The 16,094-nt window shown below is 46.9% G+C and overlaps 2 long non-coding RNA genes across 2 annotated transcripts in view; both read left to right on the forward strand.

The window, feature by feature from the left end:
- Positions 1–16,094, forward strand: part of LOC113599396 (uncharacterized) — an 84,431-nt gene that overhangs the window by 31,451 nt on the left and 36,886 nt on the right. The gene's annotated exons all lie outside the window — the stretch shown is intronic.
- Positions 272–7,431, forward strand: LOC128313533 (uncharacterized). The gene is made up of 3 exons (XR_008294387.1): positions 272–1,747; positions 2,806–2,889; positions 5,817–7,431. It is a non-coding gene; the product is annotated as an uncharacterized LOC128313533 (long non-coding RNA).

Below are 16,094 nucleotides of genomic sequence, written 5' to 3' on the forward strand. Positions count from 1 at the left end.
AGTTAAGAATCTCAAGATGAGATCAGCCTCGATTTAGGGAGGGTGGCAGGTGTGTTTACAAGAGAAAGCCAGGGGGATCTGAGACTGACGCAAAGAGAGGATGATGGCTCTGAGACGCAGAGGCAGGGGCCATAGTAATGCAGCCACAGCCAAGAAACACTGAGGATTCCAGGATCCCCCTGAAGCAAGGAGAGAGGCCCAGAAGAATCCAACCCGCTGATATTTTTATTTCAGACTTCTGGGCCTCTAGAACTGTGAGATGATGCATTTCTATTAATTTAAGCCACAAGTTTGCTGTGATTTATTACTGCTGTCCAAGAGACTAGTTCAGTAATAATACCAGCAGCCAACATTTATGGAGTGCCTACCCTGTGCCTGGCACGGTTCTAAGTTTTACATGCATCATTTCATGTAATGCACGGTTTACATGCATTGTTTCATTTAATTCCTACCACCAACCCAATGAAGTGGACATATACAAGCAATGTCAACAAAAGCAGGTTTGGGTTTTGTTTTGTTTTGTTTTGTTTTTATTGAGGGTTTTTCATGTCTTTGGCATTTGAAAATTGAACCGTCCACCTGAGCGGCATGTTTCATTATTTTTCTCTTTTATGCGTGAGGAGCCTGTAGACCCAAAACTTAGGTAATTGCCCAAGGTTACACAATGAGTATGTAGTGGAGCCAGGATTCCAGCCCTGGTAACTCCTGTGGGTGCCTTTAACTGCTTTGCACTTCCCAGGCTGCTGGTAGAGAGAGATCCCACGAGGCCGATGGGCCGAGTGGCCCAGGGCTGGGTATTGCAGTTGCAGGGCTGGAAGTGGCCAAGCGGCCGGTGAGTTTGGGGGAAAGACTGGGGCTAGGAGAGTAAGTCGGGCTGAAGGAGGAGGAGATGGGAGGTCTTGGTGACCTCAGAGAGCATAAGCCCCTGGAGCAACAGAGCAAGAGCCTCGTCTGTGGCCCCCCCTGGGGACTCTGGCTTTTAAGATCCCTGAGCCGGCACAGTTCTGAGACATGATAGGTCTAGTTGTGGCCATGGGAGTAAGTGATCAAACATCAGTGGGGCGGCAGGGGGGACAGGAGGGGTGTGGGCAGGGAGATTGTCAGTCGACTCCACTTGGTCAAGGAACCTGGGAGACAAAGATCATACCATAACTGATCGACTGCTCTGGGAGTTCAAAGCCTTGAGCCAACACCACTCTTTGTTCTTATCATGAAACAAATGGAACCTGAGCTGGTTCTTGAAAAACAGATAGGAGATGACGAATGCAAAAGCCAGCAGGGCTTCTAGGTAACAGGCACAGCAAGAACAAAGACATGGAAGGCCAATGCACAGGGCATCTAGTTGAGAGTTTAAGTTGGCTCTAGTCAAGGGTGCATGAAACGAGACAATGGGACTGAACTTTGAAAGTGTCCTAATTTGGGTACCCTACAAAGCAGACACTGAATCCAAGATTTAGGTGCAGGTGCTAGATTTCACAGGGTGTCCTCAGGAAGCGTAGTGAAGGAGTGGAGAAGAGACAGAGAAGGGAGAAAAGTCAATAAAAGATGAGCAAGTTGCCTCTTAGGTAACTGGGGCTCAGTCCCACAGGGGACCCTCGGATAAACTATGTGGAACACACTGCAGAAAGTGTCCCACAGAAGGACAAGGAAGCTGGAATATTTGTCTACCCGATCCAGTCAGTCCTCCGATCCTGCTGCCACAGAAGGCTCTTGGACAGAGACCAGCCACTCTTGTTACCAGTCCACAGTGAGTTAAATACTAAAATTCTGAGTAAGCATTTAGAAACATTTTGCAGCAATTTGACATTGCTTTGACATCCAAGTGCAAAATATGAAAAAATGGCTCTGAGATGTGTTGTCGATAATTCGAGAAACGTTGCTCTATTCAGTTATTTCTTGAAGAAAGGCATGAGCGAAGAAGACCATTGTGGCACCAGTGGGTCCTCCATAGGGAGGCCCAGGTGGGCAGAATGTCCATCCCACCACTTAGATGGTGGTTTTGTCACTCTGTCAGCCAAAGGAAGCCTTCCTAGGAACCCTACCTTTAGCATAGGCTGCTACAGGTGATATGTCTCTTCTGGCTACCAGAAGGTCAGACAACGAGGATCAGGCACAAGCAGTTCCAGTGCTCAAAGGCTCTTTGGTTCTGTTCCAGCTGGAAACTTGCAGATTCTGCCCCAGGCCTGTGGGCCTCTAGCACCTAACCCTGTGCTTCTACCCAGTGCCCTGGAAGGAGGGTGATGGCTAACAGGAGCTGTCTTCGGGAAGCCACCCTAAGACCAGACAGTTTATTGCCACCTCCCATCTTGACAATGGATCCTTGAGTTGGAGCCAAGGATGTGGCATGATTCCTACTCTTGCCTCCCCCTTGGCTGGAAACTGTCTGATCCAGGGTCTTGGGTCAACAGAGCAGATCTAGGCACGAGTATTCCTCAAAGCCAAGATGACTCAGGTTGTCAAGTGTGGGCCAAAGAAAAGGCCCAGAAGCTAGTTCAGTCCTTTAAGGGAGTTTAAAGATCCTCCACCCTGGCTATGTTTTCACTTACCTGTTCTGTCGTGCCTGGTCCAGTGAAAATAGCCCTGATACCCTGGGTTGAAGCTCAGTTCTGCTGTTTTGCTGAGTAATTTGGGGCTGTTCACAAAACCTTTCTGTATCTCAATTACCACACTTGGAAAAGGATAGAACACCCACTTCACAGGCTGATTCTTAGGATGAACTGAGATAATGCTATGGAGCACCTAGTATGCGTGGGCCCTCAGAGTATGGGAGTGGATATGAGAATGTATCCTTCCCCTTCCTGGCAGCTGGGGAAACTGATAAGAATTCTGGCTTGGAGTCAGACGGACAGGTTTTTGCTCAAGCTCGGTCATCTCCAGCGTGTACCATGGGTAAGTTTCTTAGCGTCTCTGAGCCATGATGATCTCATCTATAAAGAGCAAAATACCTACTTGCCAGGTTGTCGTGAGGATTAAATGCAACCAAATGTACAGAAGAACGTGGCACCCTGTAGATGCTCACTACATGCTCGTTAATTGAACACCTACTATTATTAGTAATGCTGGAGACTGAGTCCACTAGGTCAGGCATTGGGGATATAATGATGGGCAAAGACCCACTCTCTTGCCTAGGAATTCATCGAGGGAAACGATATTATAAGGGAAACAGATAAACGTACAGATAATCAAGTCACAACCATGGCACTACAAAGAGAGCTATAGAGTGCTAAGTAAAGATGTAACAAGATAATTTGACCAACTTTGGGAAGTCAAGGAGGGCTTCCCTGAGGAAGTGGTACTTGAGCCAAGTCTGCAGCATGAGTGGGAAGAACATTCCAGATGAAGAAACAACATGTGCAAAGTCCTGTGATGGGGGTATCCTAGGAAGTTAAAGGGACTCAAAAGAAGCCAGTGTAGTAAGAGCCCAGGGATGGAGGGAGCATGAGGTACAGTGGGGCTGGAGAGGAGAGGGGAAGTCAGACCTCACAGGCCTTGTAGTAGAGGTCGAAAATCCAAGAGAAAGGAGGGATAATAAGAAATACAAGGCTTCTGGGAAAGAGTGAAGGGAGGGCATCAAAACCCAGGAGGAAAAATTGACCTTTGATGAGAAAATCAGCTTCCATGTTGAAATAGAAGAAAAAAAGAAAAGGATGGGTATAGAGGTGTGTGTGGCGGGGGGGGGGGGGGTGGGTAGAACATAAGGGATGGGGTTTTCTTTCTCTGTTAAGTAGAAGATAGAATCACCACTGAGAATGAAGGCAGAAGAAGCTGGCTTGAGGACTGTGGTGAAGGTGTGACAAGGCCATTGGAGGGTGGATGATTGCTGGTCAGTGTCCAAGGCCCTTTTGAGGTGAGGGTTCCAGAGTCGTGGGAAAGTCCTCTGCCCCATGCCCCATGGCATGTAGCTCTTAGCAATGTTTGGCTGCCAGGCACAGCAAGCCACAGGAAGCAAATGGGGAGAGGTTTGCCCAATCAGTCTATCAAAAAAAAAAAAAAAAAAAAAACCAAGGGGGGGTGGCAAGAGAATTCATGGCATTGGCAAGACTACCATTGAAAAGTTGGACCTTCACTCTGAGCTGCAGTAAAGGAAGACATGACCCACACCTGGTAGAATGGCCATCATCCAAAAGACAAGATATAGCAAGTGTTAGTGAGGATGTGGAGAAAAGGGAACATGTATCATTGTTGGTGGGAAATGTAGATTGGTGTAACCACTATGGAAAACAGTATGGATGTTCCTCAAAAAATTAAAAATAGGACTATCACATGACTCAGCAATCCCACTCTGGGTATATAGCCAAAGGAAATGAAAACAGGATCTTAAAAAGGTATGCACACTCCTGTGTTCATTGCAGCATTATTCACAATAGCCAAGATATGGAAACAACCTAAGTGTCCATCTATTGATGAATGGATAAAGATTTGGTATGTATACAATGCAATATTATTCAATAGTGAAAAAGAAGGAAATCCTGCCATTTGTGACAACATGGATGAACTGCGAGGGCATTATGCTAATGAAGCAAGTCAGAGAAAGACAAATACTGACAATATCACATTATATGTGGGATCTAAAAACAAAACAAAACAAAAACCTGTTAAACTCATAGAAACAGAGAGTAGAGAGGGGTTGCCTGGGGGTGGGGGTGGGGGGAAAGACATGAGAGAAAGAAGAGGGTTGATGGACTAGAAGAAGATAGAGGGTCAGTGGCTGGAGAAGCCAGTGTGATGGACAGTTGGAGGCGACTAAGGTGGTACATGTGGTGAAAGAGTGGAGGCTGTAGTCAGTTGGATGTTCAAGTTGTGATTTTTGAGCTGGAGCCATTATGGTTGTTGGCAGGATCCAAGGTGGGGCTGTGGGAGGTGGTGAATGATGAAGTGGGTGAATATATTTGTGGGGTCACATGAACTGTTTTCTTTCTCCAGTTAGCCCAACAGCCTCTTTTTTTCTCAACCTTTAGTTTACAACAACCTTGCCCCTTCCCTCTAGACTTCTTCAAGCTTCCTTCATGTTTCAACTCAGAATGTCCCTTCCACAAGGAAGACTTCCCTAACTCTTACCCCAAGAGGGGACCCTGTGAGAATTAAACATCCTGTGAGGTGGAGAGATGCCACACCTTAATCACCTCAGCTGTGTTCCTGAATGTTCCCTGACTGGGTGGAAACCCCACAGCAGGCACTTGTTATAATTATTATTAGTCAGCAGAAATGAAGCTCCCATCCACTGAGTGCTTATCATATGTCAGGCTCTGCGCTGAGCTTTAACACACATTTCCCCCACTCATCCCCATTTCGCAATAATTTTCTGAGTAGGTGGGACCACCACACCCTCTTTTCCAGATGAAAAAGACTACAAGAGGGCAGGGGACTTTCCCAGGGTGTATAAGCAAATAGTGGTTTGGCTCCTCTTTGTACTTCTAGTCCCAGAGCAAAGGGGAGCCATGGGTGAGCCACAACTCACCCTGCTCAACTTCAGTTATCTGTGTCATACTTGACCCTTTGCAAGGGGTTTGCATGGGCCTCAGCTTCTCCAGAAGTACAGAATCAGATATAGAAGGGCTTCCCATGGTGAACCTAGTTCAGCTGCCCTGTTCATGCTGAAAACCCTGTTATGGACTGAATGTTTGTCCCCCTCAAATTCATATGTTGAAGCCCTAACCTCACAACGTGATGGTATTTGGAGATGGGGTATTTGTGCCGTCATTAGGTTTAGATGAGGTCACAAGGGCAGGGCCTTCATGATAGCGATAGTGCCCTTATAAGAAGAGACACCAGATGGGTCTCTCTCTCTCCCTCTCTTTCCCCCTCCCCATGAGCAGGCACCAAGGAAAGGCCATGTGAGAACACAGGAAAAAGGCAACTGTCTGCAAGCCAGGAAGAGAGATCTCACCAGAAACCACATTGGCTGCCATCTTGATCTTGGACTTCCCAGCTTCCAGAACTGTGATAAATAAGGCCACCCAGTCTGTGGTGTTTTGTTTTGGCAGCCGAAGCTGACAGATATAGCCCCTTTTCCATATCCTCTCAAAGTGCTCACCTCTTTCCCCTCATAACAGGGAGCTCACTGCTTCCCTGAGGCAGCCATCCATCTTGGAAGATCTGTGCCTGTTGGCAAGGTCTTCCGTTGTTGGGGAGGAAATCTGCCCACCACGGCTTCCATACAACAATCCCAGCTCTGTCTTCTGGACCCACCCAGAACAAGGCCATTCTCTCTTCCCCACCACCCCTTCAGATATTTGCAGGCAGGGACTGTGACCATCCCACCTACTGTAGGTCCCATGGGGACAGAGGCCATGTCTGTCCTGTTTATTTCTGTGTCCCCAGCACCTTGCACAACACTTGCCCCAGAGGAGGAGCCTTATACATATTTGTTAGTTGAATGAACAAAACTGGTTCTATCCGGGCTAAGTATTTCCAGTTCCTTTAACTGTACCTCCAAGAACCTGGTTTCAAATCTTCAGTCTCTTTCTTCACCATGTCATGCTACTTTTCCAGAAACTGAATTTTTATTCCTGTAGAAGAATGAGGTGTTGGCTCTTACAGCTTGATGAATTGTCAGACATTCCTCCTCTGTCTTCCCTTTTCCTGCGCTCTTCTGTCTTCTCTATCCTTCCAGGTTACACAGACTCCCCACAAGAGGACAGTGAATGTTGTAAAAAGCAAACAAAAGGGAAAGAAAAGCTGACACTTGTTAATGTTCAGTATGAGTATTTCCTTGCCTGGGATAGGAGAGGCAGGGTGGTGCACGCATTAGGGAACAGAGCTCTGAACCCAGTAGGACAGAGTGCAAATCTCAGTCTTGCTCGTTGCAGAGCTGTGTGATCTGGGGTAGGTGGCAACCTCTCTGAGCCTCGGACTCCTTATCAGTGAGACACCTACCTTTCGTCCCCACCTCAGGTGGAGAGTAAATGAGATCATCAATACCTGAGACAAATCCCTTAGCAGGGTGCTCAGCACATGGTGCTACAGAACATTGATGCTAATAGAGGATATGGAGGAAGGCAGTGGGTGCTACAGTGGAAGGGAGACATCGTCTCTGTTGGAAGGAGCTGGGTTCAAATCCCAGCTGACTTCCTGACTCACCGGGTCACCTTGGACAAGCGGTTTTCCCTCTCTGAGCCCCCATGTTCTCATCTGCAAAAATGGAGATGCCAGGCAGTTGGAAAGACTCAGTGAAAGGGTGGCATGAAAGTCCCCAGCATGGTGACAGATCCCCAAAAGAAGTTTGCTCTCTGCCCTTTCATGTATAGTGTGAGCTCCTGTGTCTCCCTCTCAGTGAGTCATTCAGAAGGAAAGGCTGATTCTCTTGAGTAGACCCACAGCCACATCACTGTGGAGAAAAAAGTTCAGGTACACAGGGCTGCACAGGGCCAGTCCCCAGGTGTGCTGACACCCCCCCCCCCTTCCAGATGTCTTCTTCATAGTAATATTGTTCTGGACCTGCTGAACTTGCTGTTGAACAGAACTTAGAGTGGTGCCTAACACCTGCACATATAAACACTTGACTATTTATTGAGTGAATAAATGAACAGTATGGAATGAAACCCAGGTTGTTGTTGTTGCTTTTTTTTTTTTGACTGGTGGACCTAAGTCACTATTCATCCTGCATTTATGAATATATTTTAATTACAAAATAATACATTTTCATTCTGGAAAAAATAATTAGAAAATACAGTTGATCAAAAAGAAAAAATAAGGGGGTGCCTGGGTGGCTCAGTCGGTTAGGCGTCCGACTTCAGCCCAGGTTACGATCTCACGGTCCGTGAGTTCGAGCCCTGCATCGGGCTCTGGGCTGATGGCTCAGAGCCTGGAGCCCGCTTCCGATTCTGTGTCTCCCTCTCTCTCTGCCCCTCCCCCGTTCATGCTCTGTCTCTCTCTGTCTCAAAAATAAATAAACGTTAAAAAAAAATTATAAAAAAAAAGAAAAAAAGAAAAGAAAAAATAAGGGGCGCCTGGGTGGCTCAGTCAGTAGAGCATGAGACTCTTGATCTTGGGGTTGTGAGTTCAAGCCGCACATTAGGCATAGAAATTGTTTAAAAAACATAATCCCATGCAATCCTCCTGTCCAGCCATAACCACTAGTGTTAACAATTTGCCATTAGATCCTTCTAGGCATCCCCCTAAATATCAGTCAAGTTATATGTTTTGGGAACTGGTTTTATTTTTCTTTTCATTTAATAATACTGTGGATGTCTCTCCATGTCATTGAAAAATTTTCTAAGACCTTTTCATTCTTTTTTTTAACGTTTGCTTTTGAGAGAGAGAGAGAAACAGAGCATGAGCAGGGGAGGGGCAGAGAGAGAGGGAGACACAGAATCCGAAGCAGGCTCCAGGCTCTGAGCTGTCAGCATAGATCCCAATGCGGAGCTCAAACTCATGAACCGTGAGATCATGACCCGAGCTGAATTTGGATGCTTAACCAACTGAGCCATCCAGGCGCCCCTCTAAGACATTTTTAGATTTTACTCTTCGCTATTTTAGATTTTACTATTAATCTATACAATAGATTTACTACTATATTATTTATACGTATTTATAATTCCATTGAACGAATGTTGCATAAACCTATCTTTTGTAATTTGAAAGACAAACATTAAAAAGTCCCTCTCAAGAATTGTGTCTGCAACTCTGTCCCCCGGTATTTGATCTGTTCTTAACAAGGCTGGAAGGGCACTAACCACTCGTGGATTATATGTTGCTAATATGTAAGCTCTATTGATCCAACCTGTAGGAGCTGAGGGGTGGGCGGTGTATGTGGTGGAGAAAAGCAGGGCTCTGATGTCTGATGCCTGTGGCTGAATGCCCAGCTCTGCCACTCCTTAATTTCCCCATCTGCAAAATGGGGATAAGAAAAGCTCCCCTCATGGGGTCATTGAGAAGATGATATGACTTACTATATGAAAAGTGCATGGTTAGCAGTCAATAAATGGCAGCTAATATTATTAATATTGTAAGGAAGATATGTTTAGCCCCAATTTATAGGTGAGGAATCACATAGCAAAGAGCTGAAGTGACTTGCCCACTGACAAAACTTTAAGAGAATCTAAACACTGGCTCCAAAGGGAACTAGAATTTGTTAAGTTTCTGTAATACACCACATTCTACAATAGGCATAATTTTGGGTAGTGTCAGCTTACTCCATTTAAGACCTAGCAAATATGGGACATAGAGTATCCTAAATCATACTTTTGTGTGGATATCGTTACCCTTACTTAGTGAAAGAAAAATTGAGACCCACAGATGTTGAGCGATTTTGCCCAAACTCAGAAATCAGCAAATAGTAGGGCTGGGATCGGAACCCTTCACGCGGTGGCTGCCTGTCTCTCAAGCGAGTCTCAGAAGTTAAATGGCTGGCTCACGGTGTCACCACAGTTTCTACTTTGTCATACTACCTCCCCAAACAGCCCTGTGGAATTTTCCAGGAATCTGGGGCTGGAGGTGACCTCCGTCTATGGTCATTAGATGCTGGAGGAAAATGACCAGGACAGCAATATCCTGACCGTCAAAAGATCACACTTGGTGCCCAGGGGGCCAAGTAGGTGAAATGCAAGAATCCCAGGCTGGAGATCAGAAGTCTGTGTCTGCAACCCCCTCCTTCCCTGCCTGCCCCTTCCTTCTCCCATCGGCCCTGGCAGGAAGGAGTTGTTGCCATTAGCTTCAGGAAGCAGCTCGCACAAAGAGACAGTGCCGCACCTTACCCTGACCCCTCCTTTCCCCTCTCCTCCAAATAGTGAAAGTCGGAGTCATAATAATTATCACGACAATACTTACCACGTAAGAAGGACTTTTCATACCTTTCTTCAGCCTGGCCCACCCAGGGTTTCCTGGCCTCCTTTCTTGGTGGGGACTCTCACAAATACAGCAGGTGCTGTTGGATCCCTGAGTCCATCTTCACGATCACCTCTGAGGTTGGTGGCTGTTGTCATTCCTGGGTGACAGAAGAGGAAGTAGGCTCAAAATGGGCAAATACTTTTTGCTTAAAGTCCTGCAGTGAAGGTGCCGGGACTGGACCCCAAGTCTGTCTGATTGCAGAGCCCTTGATCTTAATCAGTATCCTGGATTGCAGAGTCAGTGTTGGTGCTGGGCACTCTGTGGCAAAGGGACCTGAGATGCTACCACTTTGTGAGTGTATTTGGGGGGAGACGGGGTCTGGAAGCAGCACCTGAAATACGATTCTGGGTTGGGCTTCTTCCTGGCTTCCCCTATGACTGTGATGTACCTCTCTGTGCCTTCAGAGACCTCAGTACTACAGGGTGAGGCTAAGAGGCCCGTGCCCCGGCTGGGCCGTATGAGAAGGAAAACAGGAGCAGGGGGAGCACCTCTGAGCGCCAGGGAGCCATCAGCAACCCCCTGGGCCCCACCTCTGGTCTGTGGCCTCCACTCTCTGTTTGAGGATTTATCTAAAATAAAGTCTACCTCTGCCCAAAGTTAAGCTGCAATAAAACCCAACACTGGGGGAGGGGGAAATGAATATATGAACTATTTATTTGTTTAAAAAAGGGCACTGGACGTGGGATCAGAAAGTCTGTGTTTTGGTCTGGACCTATCATTGCCAAGGTGTGGAGCGAAGTCCAGTTTCCTCCAGCTTGAGCAGGGCTCTGGGTCCAGTTCCATCTCCTCTTTGGGCTTGGTCTTGCGATCTGTGAGACGAGGGCGTCTTTCCAATGGTCTCTCTGACACTGGTGCACTCCTATGGTGTCTACCGTCAGATTCTTGTCCCGAAGCCCCCTAGGTTCACCTTACTGTCTGGGAAGGTGCAAGGGCCTGGGACTCCGGGTTCAGGTCTCAGGGAGGACACAGGGATGGGGGCGCAGGTGGGTAGAGGACGGGAAGGGGGCACAGTGCCATGAGGACAGACCGCTCCTGGCTTGGCCCCTGTGTCTCCCCCCTGCATGGTGTGGGGGGCCTGGCCTGAGATCAGAGGTCCACCCGCGTCAGCCCTGGCTGGGCCCTCGCGTCAGGAGGCGCCTTCTCAGCACAGAACAATGCGGGCCCTTTGAAGGGTTGGGCAGCAGGGGATGGGTGTTTCTCCAAACATAGGGCCTCCTTTGCAAAACAGGCTTTGATTCCCAGGCCCGGAGGCCCCAGGTGCCTGTTGGGCGGCAGGCGGGGGCTGGGGGCTTTGTTTGGCAGGAAGAGGGGACTTGGAGACTTGGGAACAAAGCCTGGGACACAGCTGGCCAGGGCTGAGGGCTGGCCTGGGCAGGCAGGTCAGGCTGGGATGCCAGTGGGGGCAGTGGTCCTTATGTCTCGGGTCAGCACCCCTCACCCTGGCTCCCTCGCATGGTAGGTCCTGGCTCTCTCGCGTATGTGGAAGAGGCCATTGAACTCCAGGCTATCATGGTGGTCCACCGGCTCCCCATGTCCCTGCTCAGGAGCGAAGTAGGCAAAACTGAAGTCTAGGACACAGAATCCAAGAGGTGGGGAGGAAAGAGCACTAACTAGAGCCTGCTGGCTTGCACTCAAGTGCCTAGGTCACCAAGATGGATGATGGCTCTTACCTCCTGCCAGACTCCATGTAGGACACTTGACAGGCATGTGTCGCTGATTTAACCCTTGTTTTCTCGCTTGACAATGGACTATAAGACCCCATAGGGCCTCTCTGGACTCCTCTCCTGTCATCTCCCGCTCACTTGCTCCACTCCAGCTACTCTGGCCTCCTTTCAGTCCAGAACATACCAGGCACACTCTTCTCTCCACATCAGCTGTTCTCATCACCCAGAATGCTCTGGCATGGCCAACCCTTCATTCCTTTACAGGGTGGCTCACATCCTATGCTCTCAGGGAAGCCCATCTTGAACACTCTCTGCAGGACGTGCCTCCCAGCCTGCTCACCTTTTTTTTTTTTTTTTTTGTCTTTCTTTCTTTTTTTAAAGTAAGCTCTACACCCAGCATGGGGCTTGAACTCACGATCAAGAATTGCATGCTTTACCGACTGAGCCGGGCAGGCATCCCCTAGCCTGCTCATCTATCATGACCCCTTAGCCTACTTTTTCTCTCCACACTGCTTTTTGTCTCCTGCTTTATGCTGGTTATTGACTCTCTCGACTAGATTGTAAGCTCCACTACGTCAGGCACCTTTGTCAATGTTATTCATTCAGGTACCTCAAGCACCTAGAATAGTAGCTGGTATGATTTAGACATTTGCAATGTTAACTTCATGTCAACTGTCTAGGTCAGGGTACCCAGTTGTTTAGTCAAACACTAGCCTAGATGTTTCTGTGAAGGTAGTTGTAGATATGAGTCATATTTATAATTAGTTAACTCTAAGTGAAGCAGATTACCCTTCATAATGTGTAGGTGGGCCTCATCCAATCTGTTGAAGGCCTTAAGAGCAAAAACTGAAGATTCCTGAAGAAGAAATTCTTCTCAAGACTGCCACATAGAAACCCTGCCTCAGTTTCTTGCCTGCTGGCCTGCTAAATTTAGACTCTAGATTGCAACATCAATTCTTACCTGAATTTCCAGGTACTTACCTGACCTTCCAGCCTGCCCTGTAGATTTCAGATTTGCCAGCTCCTTAAAATGAGGTGAATTTGCCAATTCCTTAAAATCTGTCTTGCTTTTTCTGTCTCTATATATTTATAAAACCTATTGGTTCTGTTTCTCTGGAGACCCCTGACTAATACAGCACTCAAGAAATACTAGAGTTGAGCCATAAGAAATTGCTGTCTTTGTGAGCTAAAAACCAAGGGGGGGGGGGTAAATATCAGCAATTTCCTATGGCTCATTCTAAAATTTGTTGAATGAATAACTGAATGAACCATAAAGCCATCATGAGGTGGGCGTTATCTTACTGACAAGAAAACACAGACTCTAAGAGATAAAGCTGCTTGCTAAGAAGGGCACAGCAAACAGTGGCGGGTCTGGGATTCGAACCTCAGACTGACTCCAAGGCTCCTAACAAATGCAGCAGCTTCTGCCTTCTCTAACCAAGCAGCCCACCACAGGGAGCCCAAGCAGAGCCTATCTCCATTGAGAGCCTTAGTTTGAGAAGTCAATGAAACAGTGGCCCCGAGAGTGGGCCAGTTTAGAAGCTCTCCACCTGCAAGTTCTGAAGCCACCGTGAAGGTCACTGTACCAGCGTCGGCTCCCTTCATCTTGGGCATAGCTTGGGGCTGCCGATGGCCTTCCTTGGTCCCAGGGTCTTTCCACAGCTGCTGATAGCCTCTCTCTAAGGGAGTCTGAAGAGAGACTGACAGAAAGGCATTCTTCGTTGTCTCACCAAAAATGGAGGCATTCCGTGAGGAAGGCAGCATGGCATGCTGGAGTGTGGTGGTGAAGGTGGTCTTGGCGCCAGAGTACTTGGGTCTGAAACTTGGCTCTGCCACTTAGCAGCCAGGTGACTTTGGTCCACTGATTTAATGTGTCTGAGTCTCAGGCTCCCCATATATATAAAGTAGGATAATAATGCTTTGCCCCTAGCATTATTTCAAACACTAAATGAGATAATGCATGTAATGTACTTAGAATTCTGAAAGCTCAGTAAACAGTAGTAGTTAGCATTATCACTTTTAGCAAATAATATCACCACAAAGTTTTAGATATTGCTGGAGGCAAAGAAGAGAAGTTCACAGCATCTATGTTGGGGCCCTGATTACATCACTTTGTCCCCTCCAAGATTCCCTCCCCCTCAGTGTGATGGGCCCTTGGAAGGCCTGATTGTCATAATTTACTGTGGTTTTGCTCTGGTGAGTTTATACCGTCCAGGTGTGACCCTCTGGGGGGTATTCCTTGTTTAGACCTGAGCTTTCATTCTGGCAGAAAGCCTTTGTCTGCTGTTTAAAAAAAAAAAAACAACAAAAAACAAAAGCAAATCACCAGCACTTCAGTCTCCTGGAAATGACACCCCATGGCAGATAATTATAGTACCTTGCATTTTTCATATAAACTAGTGTTTATGTTAAAACTGTAAGGGAGGTGTGACAGTGACAGGTACCATAATCCTGAATTTCACTGCCAGAGGAGCTTAGGTGCAGAGGAGACTCAGCTTTTCCGAAATCATCGGTGGTCATGCCAAGCTGTAAGCTCCCCATGTGCTCCACTCCTTCTTAAGCGTGAAAACAGCTCACTCTGAGGGAATGCCGTATCCAGAGAGAGGGTGTAAGACAATTCTCCACTCTAAATGCATTTTATAACAAAAGCTTTATTACTATTTCACATAGAGGTAAACAAATGCAGTATTTAGAAATAAAATGCACACACATTGGAAACAGCACGCTTAAATGGTTTTTAACCAATAATGGTATGAGATCAAAGAGGCTTAGACACCACATCTCGGGGGAGCTGTCCTGAACTTTGGCTTTCAGGATGACTTCCTTCCTGCTCCAGGGCTCAGCTCAGGTCGGTCCCTGCAGGGGAGCAAGAGAGACCAACAGCATCATTTTTCAGATGTTGGTAGACCCTCAGCATGGTCAGAGTTGCCTTCTCACCCCAGCTCTTGGACTGTCTGGCTCTCACTGGTGTAGGAGGTTATCGGCACCAGAGCCTTCAACAGCCTCTTCCTGTTATCAGAGCCCAAGTGTCCAAGAAGGAGTCTGAACCTCCTGCTTCTTCCCATCCTGCTGGGATACAGTCTGTCCTTGGAGCGAGAGTAAACAGAGGAGGTGACAGTGTCAATAAATGTCTCCCGTGTGGCCTTGGCTAGCATACATGCCTTTCTACTAAGGGGCACAGGTAGATTTGTGTTCGTGGCCCTTCCTATGACACACACAAGAATAAATATTAAGACAGGAAATAGTAATAAAAATAAAGAAAAGAACAAAGAGGAAAAGAATGTCCCTTTGTGGACTCTGAAAGAGATCTTAAAAAGCTAGTTCTGGGTAATACAAAGTACTGTCTTTTGAACCTTGTCACACCGTAGGCGATGAGTAGCAAATTTGGTTAAGAGCCAACATCACCCGAAACAACGAATTTCCCAGTCACTTACAAATATACAATGAGCATGTGTCAGTTAACTGATTCATTAACGAGAGAACAAGTAATATGGTACAACTGGTCCAAAGGATAATTAAAAGAAACTCACATTTACAGGTTATAAGAATGCTGTTGTATTAAAAAATATTTACAAAACTGGTCTATCCATGGGGCAATGATCAATTGTGTTGCACAGCTTCCAATTCATTTGATTTCTGTGGAAAAGAAGAATTTGCATTATTATCAATTTCGCCCAATGTAGAGAGTTGTAAAATATCTTAAGGGTAATAAGATGTGAAGTTGGCCTGGAAGAGAACTCTCGACAGGGCACCCAGTCATCTTTTATGCCACGTCAATGCCTTTCTCACAATTTTTCCTGACACCAGAAAAATAAATTTGGCAAATACATCCAAAGAAGGTCATTAAAGACTTGGTTCTATTTGAATCAAAGTGGGAGGTGAATCACTGCAGAGTTCCATCTTTGTCTACATATGGATGATTCCAGAGAAGGCGGTATACTATCGAGGTAGGAAGCAGGAGATCTGGGTTAGGTCGAACCTCACCACTCTGTAGTTGGGTGGCCTTGGTCCACTCCCTTCTCTCTGACTTAATGACTTCTGACTTTCCCATGACTTCTGACTTGCAAAATGGGGCCAATAACAACGACATTACAGAGAGGAAAGAACTGTACCAAGCCTGGTGGATAGTGGGAACTCAGGGCACAGGGGCTTCCTTCTGGCTTCTTGAAACTATTCCCAGTGGCTACTCAAGGTGTGTCCATCTTTTCCAGGTGCAAACACTGCCCATTTAAGCCACCTGGCACTTCTGAATGTGAGATCCCAAGTGGATGGAGTTTTGTCTGTGTAGACCTTTGTAGGCACCCGAGCAAACGCTGTGAGAAAGGTAGCCAAAGTCTTCTTCTCTTTGGAGGAAAATGGATCCTGACCCACGGTGTCACCAGAGGGCAGGTGTCTGGGAATGTAGGGAAGGGATGAAGTCAGTGAGCCCAGTGCAGAGCTAAGAAGAAATGTTGGTTAAGAGGAATAAGCCAGGGTTTCCTACCTTTCAGGGGATGGTAAGAGACCTCTTCAAAAATAGGATGAAAACCTTACACTCACTCCCCAGAAATAGGTATATAAGCTGGCAGGGGCTGTGGCAGATAGCTCAGAGGTGCTGGGCCT

Source organism: Acinonyx jubatus, chromosome C1 (assembly GCF_027475565.1).
Source record: "Acinonyx jubatus isolate Ajub_Pintada_27869175 chromosome C1, VMU_Ajub_asm_v1.0, whole genome shotgun sequence".
In the NCBI taxonomy this organism is placed as follows: Eukaryota; Metazoa; Chordata; class Mammalia; order Carnivora; family Felidae; genus Acinonyx; species Acinonyx jubatus.